Here is an 11612-nt window from a genome sequence, read left to right as displayed (position 1 = left end):
TCCCTGTTTCCCGGCTCCTTTCCCCGCAGCGTGCGGGGGACTCGCTCCCCGCCGGCGGCAGGGAAATGCCGGCGCGGCCCCCTCCGAAACGCCCTCCGGGCGCTTGCTCTCCGCTCCGGGCCCGCTCTCCGGCTCCCCCCTCGCCCCCCCTCCCCTCACTCCGGAGTAAAGGGTATTTCAAGCGCTTTGAAAGGACAAGGCAGGCGGGAGCGCGCACTTCATGGCAGAGATGGCAACGCGGTATTCTGCTGCATGCGTGCCACGCGAAAAGCCGGCACAATGAGATGTTGTTGCAGCGCGATAGAGCAAGCTCAGCTGAGAATGCATTGCATAATTTCCCTCACATCATCTTGCCGGTTTCTTCAGTTGGGCCCGTCTTTGGCAAATTCGGCGGGGCGCGTTGCCTGCGGTGGATATGTGAAACAGGGCGGCACGCTGGGGGGGGGGGTGTGTGTGTGCTTGTGCACTAGAGCTACTGGGCAGGGGGTGACTGTGAACCCCATTGTTTTGTGGGCAGAGGCGGTAACGATTCAAAGTGTGTCTGGACGAGAAAATTATTGCCAGTCTGAAATAGGAGGTTCTCTGTGAGGTATTTAAAGGTTCAGCTTGAAATGACCTGCCGCGCCGGATTCAAAATCGAGTCCTTTGAATCTGTGTGAAGTGTCTTTTCTAAGGAAAGGTAACGCTCGATGTCTGTGCCGTTTTCCCCCTTTATCTATCAAACAGCTTTCCTCCAGGCAGGCAGACTTCCAAGGGGAAGAAGTACAAAGAGGGAAATGATTTTAAGACAGCTTCCTTGCATCGTTAGGTAAATACTCTGGAGGGGAGTGCCAAGAATGGAAAACATATCGTAATTATTTATGTTTGTATCTACTTGCTATTTTTGATTTTGAAGAGGGATGTTTCACACTGGAAAAAAAAAATGGAACCCAATATCACTGTACTGAATTTTGTCTCTGAAAATATCCTGGTGGCTCCCATTAAAGTCAGTGGGCTTACAGCTGCTTATAGCAGCAGCTTGAATCAGCTGCTTTTGAACTGTAGCAAAATCCATGCAGCACAAATATGGCCCAGAGGGAATTACATGGGTGAATCAGAAAGCAGGACTTGGCTCGGAGGCTGCAAGCAAGCGTTTGTTACAGTATTTTGGGCCCCGAGGCCCCAGGGACCGCTCTGAGCTACGTTACTGGATGCTCCAGGCTTGTTTATAACAATGGGAGGAGAACTGGGCCCACTGGGAACCGGTCTCCTGTGCGAGCTCCTGCTTTCAGGCCTCCACGTGCACCCTACGGTATTGATCCCTGCGCCTCCCATCGCGGTGTTTACTCTGCTGCATCCAAATGCATCTCCTTCGCACGTCCAGCTGTCCCGAAGCGTGTGTCCGTTCAGGTGCGGCTCTGACTCGTGGCCTCTCTTAATGCCATGCTTATTTTATTTGAGCGTGGACAGGACTTTAGCCTAATGTTTTGATCTACAGAATAGGTGCCCTTGGAAGACAGCTGGGCTGTTATTGCCGTTTGCAGCGGCACTCTCAGCAGCAGCCGAGATGTACATCAACACAGGTCGTCTAGGGGAGATGGATCCCACTGGAGAGGCGAGGGCCCTGCCTGACCCAGCAGCGTGGCACTTGCTCAGGCGTGTGCCTGCGGTTGCTGCTCTCGCGCATGGTCTCGGTTTTCTGGTGGCTCCATCCCATTAGACACTGCTCCATGCTGCAAAGGAGTCACAGCGGCTGTGCTGATCTACTGAACAAGGGGCTCCTTGGCCATTACAGCCCAGTGCAGCACTCGTGTTTATTTTAAATGAATTTCTGGCATTGTTACAAGGGTTTTGACTGGTTAAGAACAGGTCTGCAATGCTCACCTCAATGAAGTAACGGTAGGCGTCAGAGAAAGACAAAGCTAATTATTTCCTCGTGTGCCGACTTGGATGGGCTGGTGGATGCAGAGGGTGGTATAGTGAAATAAAACAAACAAACCTAACAACAAATCCCCCCAGGGATCTGCACATTGGGCTGGTTTGGTTGAAGCAGTACGAGGTTACAGGTTACCCCTTGCTCCTCTCCCCTTGAGTGAAAGTAGGAAATCCCAGAGACTCCTCTGCTCTTTTCTTCCCCCCCTCATTTCATGTGACTGCAACCCTGAGCCTGTCAGTCCTGTCTTACAGCGAGGAAGAGGAGGGTTTGCTCTCCTGACTCCTGGCAGCTGCCGGAGGCCCCGGCGGGCGCCTGCACTTGTGTGTGGAGGCACAAGAAGGGAATTCTGCCATCACGGTGTCCCTTCTCCCTGCTGGCACCAGCGCGTCTCCAAATATTTCTCAGTATATGTTTGCAAAGGAAGCGGGAGGTTCATCTGGTGTTGCAAGGCTTCCACAGTCCCACTTCTGAACCCGGCTCTCGCACTGTGACACGGGAGTCCTTGATGATGCCCTGAAATTCAGGTCTCTGGATAAGAAATATTTCCTCCCATGCTTTGTGTACGAAATGGAGCAGATGCCCAAGGCTGCTCAGCCCAGCCCATGGAGTGCTGGCTGCTGCACAAGAGGCAAAGCCTGTGTTATTTGATGAGGTATATTTAGTTGCTTTTATTCTCCATCCCTCTATTACTGCTCCATTTGAACGGTTGCTAGATACCATCAAAAGGAAAGAGTAAATGTATTTGGATTTCCCTGCTTGCTTGCAGGGAAAGACAGCACATAGCAATTTTTCTCTGCTGCTCTGGACTCATCTAGACATTTATTTGATTCTTGTCTCCACGCTACTACGGGTATTACAAATACATTCAAGTAATGAAAAGAGGAGAAAAGCTTTGAAGACAGATGGTAAACTGAATTAACCAAATACCCACAGAAATAGGAAAGCTGACTTGGGAGCAAGCCAGGAACAAAGAAATACAACATTACATCAGTAAGAGTATAATTGCTGTTGTTCTGACGTCACCAAACACTGCAGAGCACCACAGGGTTTAAACCTTTCCTCGTTACTACATTTCTGAGAGCTCTTTGAGAGAAATACCAGCATCTTCCTCCTTTATCACTGCAGAGTTGCAACCAGCGCCTGAATCACTTGTAGCTAACCAGAGGTAAGTCTGGGTGTGACTGAAGAAACGATGGTAGGCAACGGGACACAGGCATTTACCTCTTGATGGATGCACAGGCATCAAGGGCAGGTCTTTTCCCACGGCTTTTTTCTTGGCTTTGCTAGATTATTTCTTCATACAGACCTGAACAAAATGATTGACTTAATCACCCTCTTTCTGATCAGAAATGAACAGGAAAGAAGAACATCTATTAATACAATTTTTTATTTTTAAGTGCTCTGCATGTGTTCTTTGATGGATCAATACAAGTAATGAGGTTCTTCCATCACTGCTATTTATGTCTCTTGCGCTACCGTGCGAAGCCAAAGCCCTGCAGGTCCTTGGCACCGGAGTCCCATCTGTCCCTGCTGCCGTCCCTGCAGGGCCGCGGGTGCCAGGAGCACAGGCAGCTCTGAGGAGGGCCACCCGCAGTGCTCCGTTCCTGCAGCTCTCCGGCCTTGTCCCCTCTGGAGAAGTCACCGGTGTCCAAACTGCTTTGGCCGCTCTCCTCCTCTCCCTCTGAACAGGAGGGCTTACAGAGCTCCTGAACCCAGATACCCTCTTACCCTGGAAACTAGTCTAATGCAGTGGAGTAAAGTGTACCAGAGACCACCTGGCTTTAAAATATGGATAAATATGCTTGAAACGTATCTGTAAAATCCATAAAACCCCAGTGGAAGCCCTCACACTCCTTTCTGCGCTTTCCTGTAGTTTGCTGTGAGCCACGCCTGGCTCTCCAGGGGTTTTTCTTCCCAGATGTGCTGATTCAGAGTCTTTGCAAATCCTTTTTCGGAGGCTCCGAGGACCTTAGCATTGATACCGTACTGCGTGATATGAGTAAATGTTTTGCTGGGCTAATATTGATTGCCATAGTGTGTTATCAGTGTTTATTGATGACAAGCCATTTACTGTGTCAAATCCTCCTTCCACTGTAAACATTGTCACGGAGCCTTCAAGGTGACCTGCTGCCGGTGGGGAGGCAGGCGAGGCCGAGGGAGGGAAGGGGCCGCAGGCTTTGCCCGATTCTGCTTCTTCCTTATGCTCTATATAGATAAAACTGTAAATATTTTACCATTCTACTGGAGACTGCGCTATGGAAAACGTGGTGGCTGGTGATGAGAAAGGATAAGACACTGAGATGAGCGGGGATTTTTTTAGCCAGGAAGAGTTTCAAAGCCGCAGGGGTAGTTCAGCCCCCAGGCCATCCCGCAGGGCCCCGGAGCTGGTCCCCACGCTCCCTGCTGCAGCCGTGCTTCACCCACTCTTTACTCACTGCTTGGGCTTTTACGAGCAGTGATGTAGTTACAATGTGTAGCAGATGCTTTGGAAAAGTACGGGTGAAAATGCAGACCCTGCTCAGTGTGGGCTGAGTTCACGGCAGCCTGTGGCAAGACCCTGAAGTGGTTGTCCCACAAAACCCAAGTGTTGCACTTGCTGTCCCAGAAGCTCCCCTGTTAGTCACACAAGGTGCTTTTCTGTCTTCCATGCTGTGTGGTATACCACTCTCAAAAATGTGGAAAGATAAATCCAACCACCTTGTCCAAGTAATTTTCTTTTGCGCCATAGGAAGAAAGTGTCACTTGTAAAAAAAAAAAAAAAAGTATCATTCAGTGGAAATCACCATCGTGCTAGGAAACCCCCAATTAATGGAGGAAAAGTCTTCACATTTAGACCCGTGTGCTATGGTGTTGCAAGACTGCAGCTTACATTTCCATTTGCTCAACGATGTGGCTGCCGTGGTGTAGATACAATCTCAGAAACACCACATGTAAGCTACAGTGAACAGTTTCCACTTCATTACTGCAAAAAAATGCTGCAAAATCAGTGTCAGATGGGTTGGCCTCGGTGAGGCCGACAGGCTCCAGAGATACCTGGGTTTTGTTATGTGACTTTGCTCACTGTGGTCAACCGTGTCACTTGGCACAGGGAGCAGCGATTCCTGCCCGACAGGAATGCTGCACGAGTGGTCAGATACTGGGTGATTCAGAAAAATAACAACCCCAGAGAAGGGTCTTTTATTCGCTGTTGCCTGTGGCAGAGGTGGTTACCTGTATAAGCCCATCTTCTAGTGGCCAAACTCCAAGGCAACCTTCACCGCTCTCGCTGCTGAGGGTTTTGGTGACGGTAGGAAGGAGGGGAGCACCAGTCCTGTGCCTGGGAACGGACACCTGGATGCTCCATCTGGACACCTGGGGTTCTGCTTTGACCACAGATGAAGGATGGTCGCCTTCAAGGCTATCAGCCTGATCGCGGTCACTGCAAAGCCTTCATTTCTGAGTTGCATCTTCAGGTCCAGAAGCACAAATGCTGAGGTGGCAGGGCCTTGGTGTGGGGTGCCACCTTGGCTGGCCCTTCAGCAGATGCGTGACCCTCCCTTTCATTTTGGAAAGTTGTTCTAGAAACTTTTGCTCCAAAATCATCCAAGTTTCAGCTCAGATTTGCTTATGACAAATCTAGATCCTGCTTGTTTGGATGCCAGCGTGACGTCTCAGCCAAGCCATTTGTTTTCCCCCGCTGTTTCCCTCCTGACCCACAGCCCAGCCTCCTCCCTGAGACAGTTGCCCACGCGGCAGCTCTCTGCCCCTGTCCTGCCTGTTCCTGGGGCCGGGTCCCCTCCTCAGCCTGGCCGACAGCCTTTGGAAGGGACGGGGTTCTCCCGCTCTGGAGAGCACAGGCAGTGCATGGCTGGGTGCAGAGGGTACCGCAGCTCCCTTTGGGCCGCCACTTCATCTGTCGTTGGATGGAAAACTGCACAGCCTTCCTTTCCCAGGCTAGGCAAGCCAAGCCACTGCGTTTGTTCATGGCCGAGAAGAAAAGGGGCTAAAATGACCTTTCCTTCTCCCACCAGCCATCAAGAAATTGAGGCTGAGTTGCTCCCGTGCACAAACTAGAGCAGCCCCTGGCCTGTGCTGACCCACGTGGGCTGGTGGTGGTGCCTGGGGAGAGACGGAGGCTCGGGAACAGCCTCCTCGGGGAAGGATGTGCAAGTGTCTCTGCATGGCGAGGGTCAGAGCCACGCTCCCCTCCACCTCCAGAGCAACAAGCAGCTCCTTTCCCAGGGCTTCCAAATCCCTAACATCAGCTCAGTGAGCAATGCGGACATTGCTGCGATCGCGGGGGTGTCCCAGCCGCTGCTAGGTGGCACCAGCTGAGAGCCGCAGCCGGGGAAAGCACCGAGGTGTTTGCTGAACGGTGATTCTTTTTTTTTTTTCCCTCCAAGGGCGAGTATGAGCTGGTCAGCACAGGAACCAGCACTGCAACTGCTAAGCTGATTTAATTTAACTTTTTTTTTTTTTCTTTTGAAAAAGTATCCAGAAAGAGAGTAAATCGTTGTGGTGTTGATTTAAATGAATTGGAAGCGATCGAAGCCAAACTTGCACTGAAATTACGAAATATGTGAATGATGCAGATTTAAATGTCTTTTCTGCAGAGACCAGTATTTCGGTATAAAAAGTGGAAAGAATGTTATTTAGAGCTTGTTTCAAGAGTCTTTCAAATGGTGGAGAAAAAAAGACAATTATATTAGTATCCCTCTTGAAACGTTAAATGTATTTTACTTCGTAACTCCAACACAGTTCAGTTTTAGGTAGGACCATTTGCCATGACCTAATTCAGAATTATTTTTTCTTCCGCAAAACGTTCGAAACCGCTCCTTCGAGCAGCCCAGCTGAGAGCAGCTTGTGAGCGGCCCGCTTGCGAAAGGTTACCCGGGTGGTACCAGCGCCTTGCTGCCCCTCGAACCTTTGAGAAGAGATCGATTCCCACCGCGCCGGGGTTCGCTGTGGGTCTCCCCGGCACGCACCCCACGCGTGCTGCCGTGGGGAGCCTCTCTTAGGAACCGGCCGGGGGTTTTGGGGACGCCGGGGGAGCGATCCCCAGTGACCTCCTCCCTCTTACCCCTGCGGAATGCCCGAGCCCTGGTTTAATTCTGCCTGAAAAGGGTTTTTTGTGCCGGCCGAGAGCAGCCTCCTCCGAGCAGCCTCCTCAAATCCTGCGGGGAGGCCAGGCAAATCCCCGCAGCTGAGAGGCTGCCCGGGGTGGTGTGATGCTCTGACCCGCCAACAACAATCCAGGGCTGTGTTTCCTTTCGGAAGAGGCATTTGCATATCCTCTATTCACTTTATTTGGTTAAATACATTTGAAAAGGGGAAAGCTCTGGGTCACTGAGACTGAAGAATGGGCTGTCTGAGGGCCTCCCCCCACCTTAACTCCTTGAAACCGTGCTCCAGCATCTTAGAGAGACACGTCTTAAAATATCCAGAAAGGGGGATTTAAAGGCTGCTTTTGCAGCGGGGAAGGGGGCTGGAGAGGGGGAAAAGCCTGACAGCGAGGAGGCAGCGGAAAGGCGCCATATATCTCTGAACTGAAAATTCATTTATGTGCAGCCGTAGACAGACTCGGGGAGAGTTTGTAAAATTCAGCATGGAGAGAAATGGCTTCATGAGGACTTGAAAATATCTGTGAAAATAGGAGCGCAAAAGCAAGTTACAGTAGTGCCAGGCACAGAAACGTGCAGCGTGCTGCAGGGTGTGAAAATCAGAAAGTGGAACTGACTAGAAACAAAACCACAAATAACCTAACTGCTGCTTAAGCTAACAAAATAATAATAAAAAAAAACCCTAAAGCAACAGCAAAGATCCTGAAACACAAACCAAGTGTTTAAAAACATTCAAACAATGTAACCACTTGTTATGACTGTCAGCAGAAAAGAAAGTCTCAGTGAAGTATTTAACTTTGAATGTTTAAGGACATTTCAAGTCACAGCCCAACCACAGAGTTCTCAAAAACCTTCTGTGAGGCGATGCCAGTCCCCCCTTTCCCCCCATTTTCCGGCGCGGTGCCAGGCCCTCGCTGCCGGGGGTACTGCAGCTGGGTGCGGGCTGCGGTTGGGGTCTGGGGCTGGCGGGTGCCAGCCCCGTTGACGTGCCAGGATGCGGAGGGGAGCCCCTTGGACGGGGGCAGGATACGGCCCCTGCACCTCGCTGCCTGCCGCACCCACCGCGCTCACCTGCAAAATGGAGACTGTGCTTCTGGATGCCTGTAAACTGTTTTGAGGATGACAGCTGGGAAGAGATGCGTACGCAATAAAATCATCATCGTGGGTTTATTTTTGTTCCTTTGCCATCCATTGGCATCCTTGTGGTGTAAGGAAATGGAGGGCTAGAGGCAGAGGAGGCAGAAACACTCGCCTGGTAGCTTCACAGTAGTGTTCCTAATTATTGAATTAATCCTCTGCTCATGCAGTATGTTTCCTTCCTGCTGCTCTTTGTAAATGGTCAAAAATATACGCTGTATAATCAATGCAAGCATAATATGTCACCAGAAGTCACAGAAAGGAAAAATCAAAAGAAAAAAAGGAAAAAAGAAATACAAGGGAGTAAAGTTCCCCCATCTTTTACATGACTTTCATTAATTAGTGGCTTTTTTTTATTTCTAGTCGAGGCAGGATTTTCCATGAATGGGCCTTAAGGAATGCAGAGATACTGTTGGCAGATTTCTGTTCAGTAACTGAAGCTATCGCCCTGGGTTATGGGAATGTCCTGAAAGACGAAGCAGCAGTTTTTATTGAGTTATGCTCAGAATTTTGAAGCGCCGTGTGGGACTCTGGGCCATGAAGCGATGAAAGCCCAGGGGCTCACGAGCCAGCTCCGAGCCCGGTGTGGTTTCCTGGTGGTACAGCCTCGGTCAGCTGCTCTGATGGCTCTGCAGCCTCCTGGCCATAAGCGTCACTCTGTTTAAAATTCAACCTTAATTTGTGTTTCTCATTTATTTTGATAAAGCATAAAAGCATAGAGAAACTCAATACGTTCCTCTCTTACAGTACTCTTCTTTCACGTTGTGTTAGACTGCGAGCATTAAAAGCACTGTGATTTACTGATACAACTTCTTTTTTTTTTTCCTGGACAGGTGAGGTCTCAGCCAAATCCCATAAAAGTCCTTTGAAGTCTTTCCATTGATTTTACTGGTAGCTGGATCTCACTGGGCTTTAGACTGAGCGGTAATCAGCGCAAAAGGTGAAGTCTTATTTCCTTTGTACTTGTAGAGTATCAACATCCCTGCTACTTAACACCCTAAGGTGAGGGTCGGTTTTGGGCGGCTTTCTACAGAAGCTGAAGTCACTTGAGTCCTGGTTTGAAGCACAAAGGGCTTTGCAGCTCCTCTTGCCTTGGCCCAGTCCTGGGTGCTCAGCAGCTCCGGGCTCAGCCCCTCCAGCCCTCAGCCTCATGTTCTGCAGAGCACAGCTAATACATCTGCAGGAGGTTCTTACACATACTTGAACCGTCCTCTGAGTTCCAGTGCCAAAGGCTCTTAGAGCAAAACCCTGTTTATGGTGAACCGCGTGCTTTCCCTCGGCTGTGTGTCCAAAAAAGGAGGTTTTCTTCCCATAAAACGCTCTCCCGACTACTCTGCTCTGCAAATCACCTGGCAGAAAATGCTGGGGCATTGGGGAAGCTTTTATTCTGTGTGTTACTCAGAGTGTGCTTACGTCCATCTTCCCTTAAGGTAGGAAACCTAAACCCAGTTTTCTCCCTTTGTTCTGTCTCATGTTTCTCCTATGGTCATTCCAGCAAGTGAGTCCTTATGCCGTATGTATGTGCAACAAAAGCAAGACAAGAGAAAGAGAATAACTGCTCAGGGTATTTACCGGGGAGGTAGAATGGTCTGAAGCTGTCCTGAAACACTCATTTTACTGAAGCCTCCACCTATGCTGAGAGTCTATCACCCACTGTCATCTCCATGGAGGTAGGCAAGAGCATCCCTTAACCAACAGGTGCTTGAAAGAAGACCTCTTCTAAATAAATGCAGCACAGTAACTTGGTTTTAATCCAATATTTATTTAGAATCAGTATTCCCACATCCCCTCCGGAGCACTCCGTCGCAAACACACCTGTGCTGTACCCATGGGCTACAGGCACCCAAGTGCCCAGCCAGCCTGGGACTGCTCACACACCTGGGATATTTTCCTGACTATAAAGTTTCTGTCAAGCTGTGGCTCATAAGGAACAAAGGGGCAAGAATCTGAGCTGGTGAATATTGTTGTGGTCCCATTAAACCAGCACTGCGATGCTGATTTACACCTGCAGACCATTTAGGCCAGTACTCCCTGCCCTACCCTGGCAAATTTATGAATTAAAGCCTGATGGCAGAACACCCACATCTGAGCCAAATGAATGATGTTCGACAAGCCTGCCTGAAACCTCATTAAATGTTCTCTTCATTCATGAGGGTTCTTTGAGAATTCTCTGTTATGCCCTCCGAGTGCACGATATTGTGAGTACAATTCAGGACAGGTCAGACAGAAACTTTACTAACTGTGATAACAGCAGAAAAGCGTTCAGACAGCATCTCCCCCTCTGCTCCCCTCTTCTCTGCCGAGTGATTGTGGAGAGCCAGCCTATACACAGTTTCAGGAAAAAAAAAAGAAAGAGGTGAGGAGAACGATAATTTCAGTGTTAACAAAGCCAGGTATCCATCCCTGGGAGGGAGCGACTCCTCAAGCGCCTTGTTAACGGCCACGGTTCCGAGAAGGAATTGTGCGGTAAATAAGGTGGCAATACGGAGAGAGGCTTCTGGTGGGCCCCGGAGGAGCGGCACACCCCGGGTTATCTTAGCTCAGGCGCGGGGAGTTGGAAGCCATCGGAGGCCGTTAGCTTTCAGTTGAAAGGAATGGTCTTTTAGTTAGGATAAATGTCGTAGCCAGACCTCTCAAATCTTAAATAATAATTTTACCACCACAAATGAATTGCGAAGTTTTTGGTTTGTTGTTACTGGTGTAAATTAAAAAAAAAACTGGTTTTGGCTCAAATGCCAGTTTTTTTCTTTGCTTTTAGTATATGTAACAATATAAGGATGTTGTTGGCAACAGTTATTCTCTTACTATTTTATTGATTCAAATGATTTACATTTATCTACTCAAGCTATGAAGTCTCTAATTTAGCAGACTAGGGCTGGCAATGCAGGCTTTCTCAGTGTCAGAAACTTCATTTTATGATGACTTTTCCCAAAGGAGGAAAAAAAAAATCATGCTGTCTTTCATTTTAAACCGAGCGTTTGCAGGAAGGCTTTGCAGTTTTACATCCAGTAAGCCTCGCATCGAGTCTGCAAGCGCCGTAAAGCTTCCAGCATGACAGATAGATGTGTCAAAACCGCGCAATGTTCGGGAGCAGGAGGGGTGAGCTTCGCCCGTCTGCGAGGAGCTGGAATAAGGCTCCCACCGCCGGGAGCTGGAGTCTCCAGGGCCTCAAGGGGTTACACCGGGGCACTGCCGCTGCTGCGCTAATACAGCCTAAGCTGATATTAGCCAAGCTTAACTTCTTTCAGCAGTTTGCAGATGGGAAGGGGGTGGGACGTCCTGGAGTCAGCAGTTCTTCAACAAGTACGTGAACGCCAGCTCCGCCGGTGCGAGACCCAGCCATGAGCTGACTGCGCGCAAGGGGGGAGGAGGGCGGCCGGCTTTCCCTGGCGCTGGTGAGTCCGCGGCTGGTTTGTTTGGGGTTTTTTTTTGGTTTTTGTTTTTTTTTTTTTTTTTTTTTT

General features: G+C 49.5%; 1 protein-coding gene across 1 annotated transcript in view; it reads left to right on the top strand.

The window, feature by feature from the left end:
- The first annotated feature begins 11395 nt into the window (after positions 1-11395).
- ACSL6 (acyl-CoA synthetase long-chain family member 6) overlaps positions 11396-11612 on the top strand; it is a 47096-nt gene continuing 46879 nt past the window's right edge. Inside the window, exon 1 of the mRNA XM_009322727.1 lies at positions 11396-11546. The gene's annotated coding sequence lies outside the window, so the exon portion shown is untranslated. The remainder of the gene's footprint in view (positions 11547-11612) is intronic.

Source organism: Pygoscelis adeliae, unplaced genomic scaffold (genome assembly GCF_000699105.1).
Source record: "Pygoscelis adeliae isolate BGI_AS28 unplaced genomic scaffold, ASM69910v1 Scaffold34, whole genome shotgun sequence".
Classification (NCBI taxonomy): domain Eukaryota; kingdom Metazoa; phylum Chordata; class Aves; order Sphenisciformes; family Spheniscidae; genus Pygoscelis; species Pygoscelis adeliae.
Note: the sequence above shows the minus strand (reverse complement) of the source record. Positions and strands in the feature narration are given on the sequence as shown.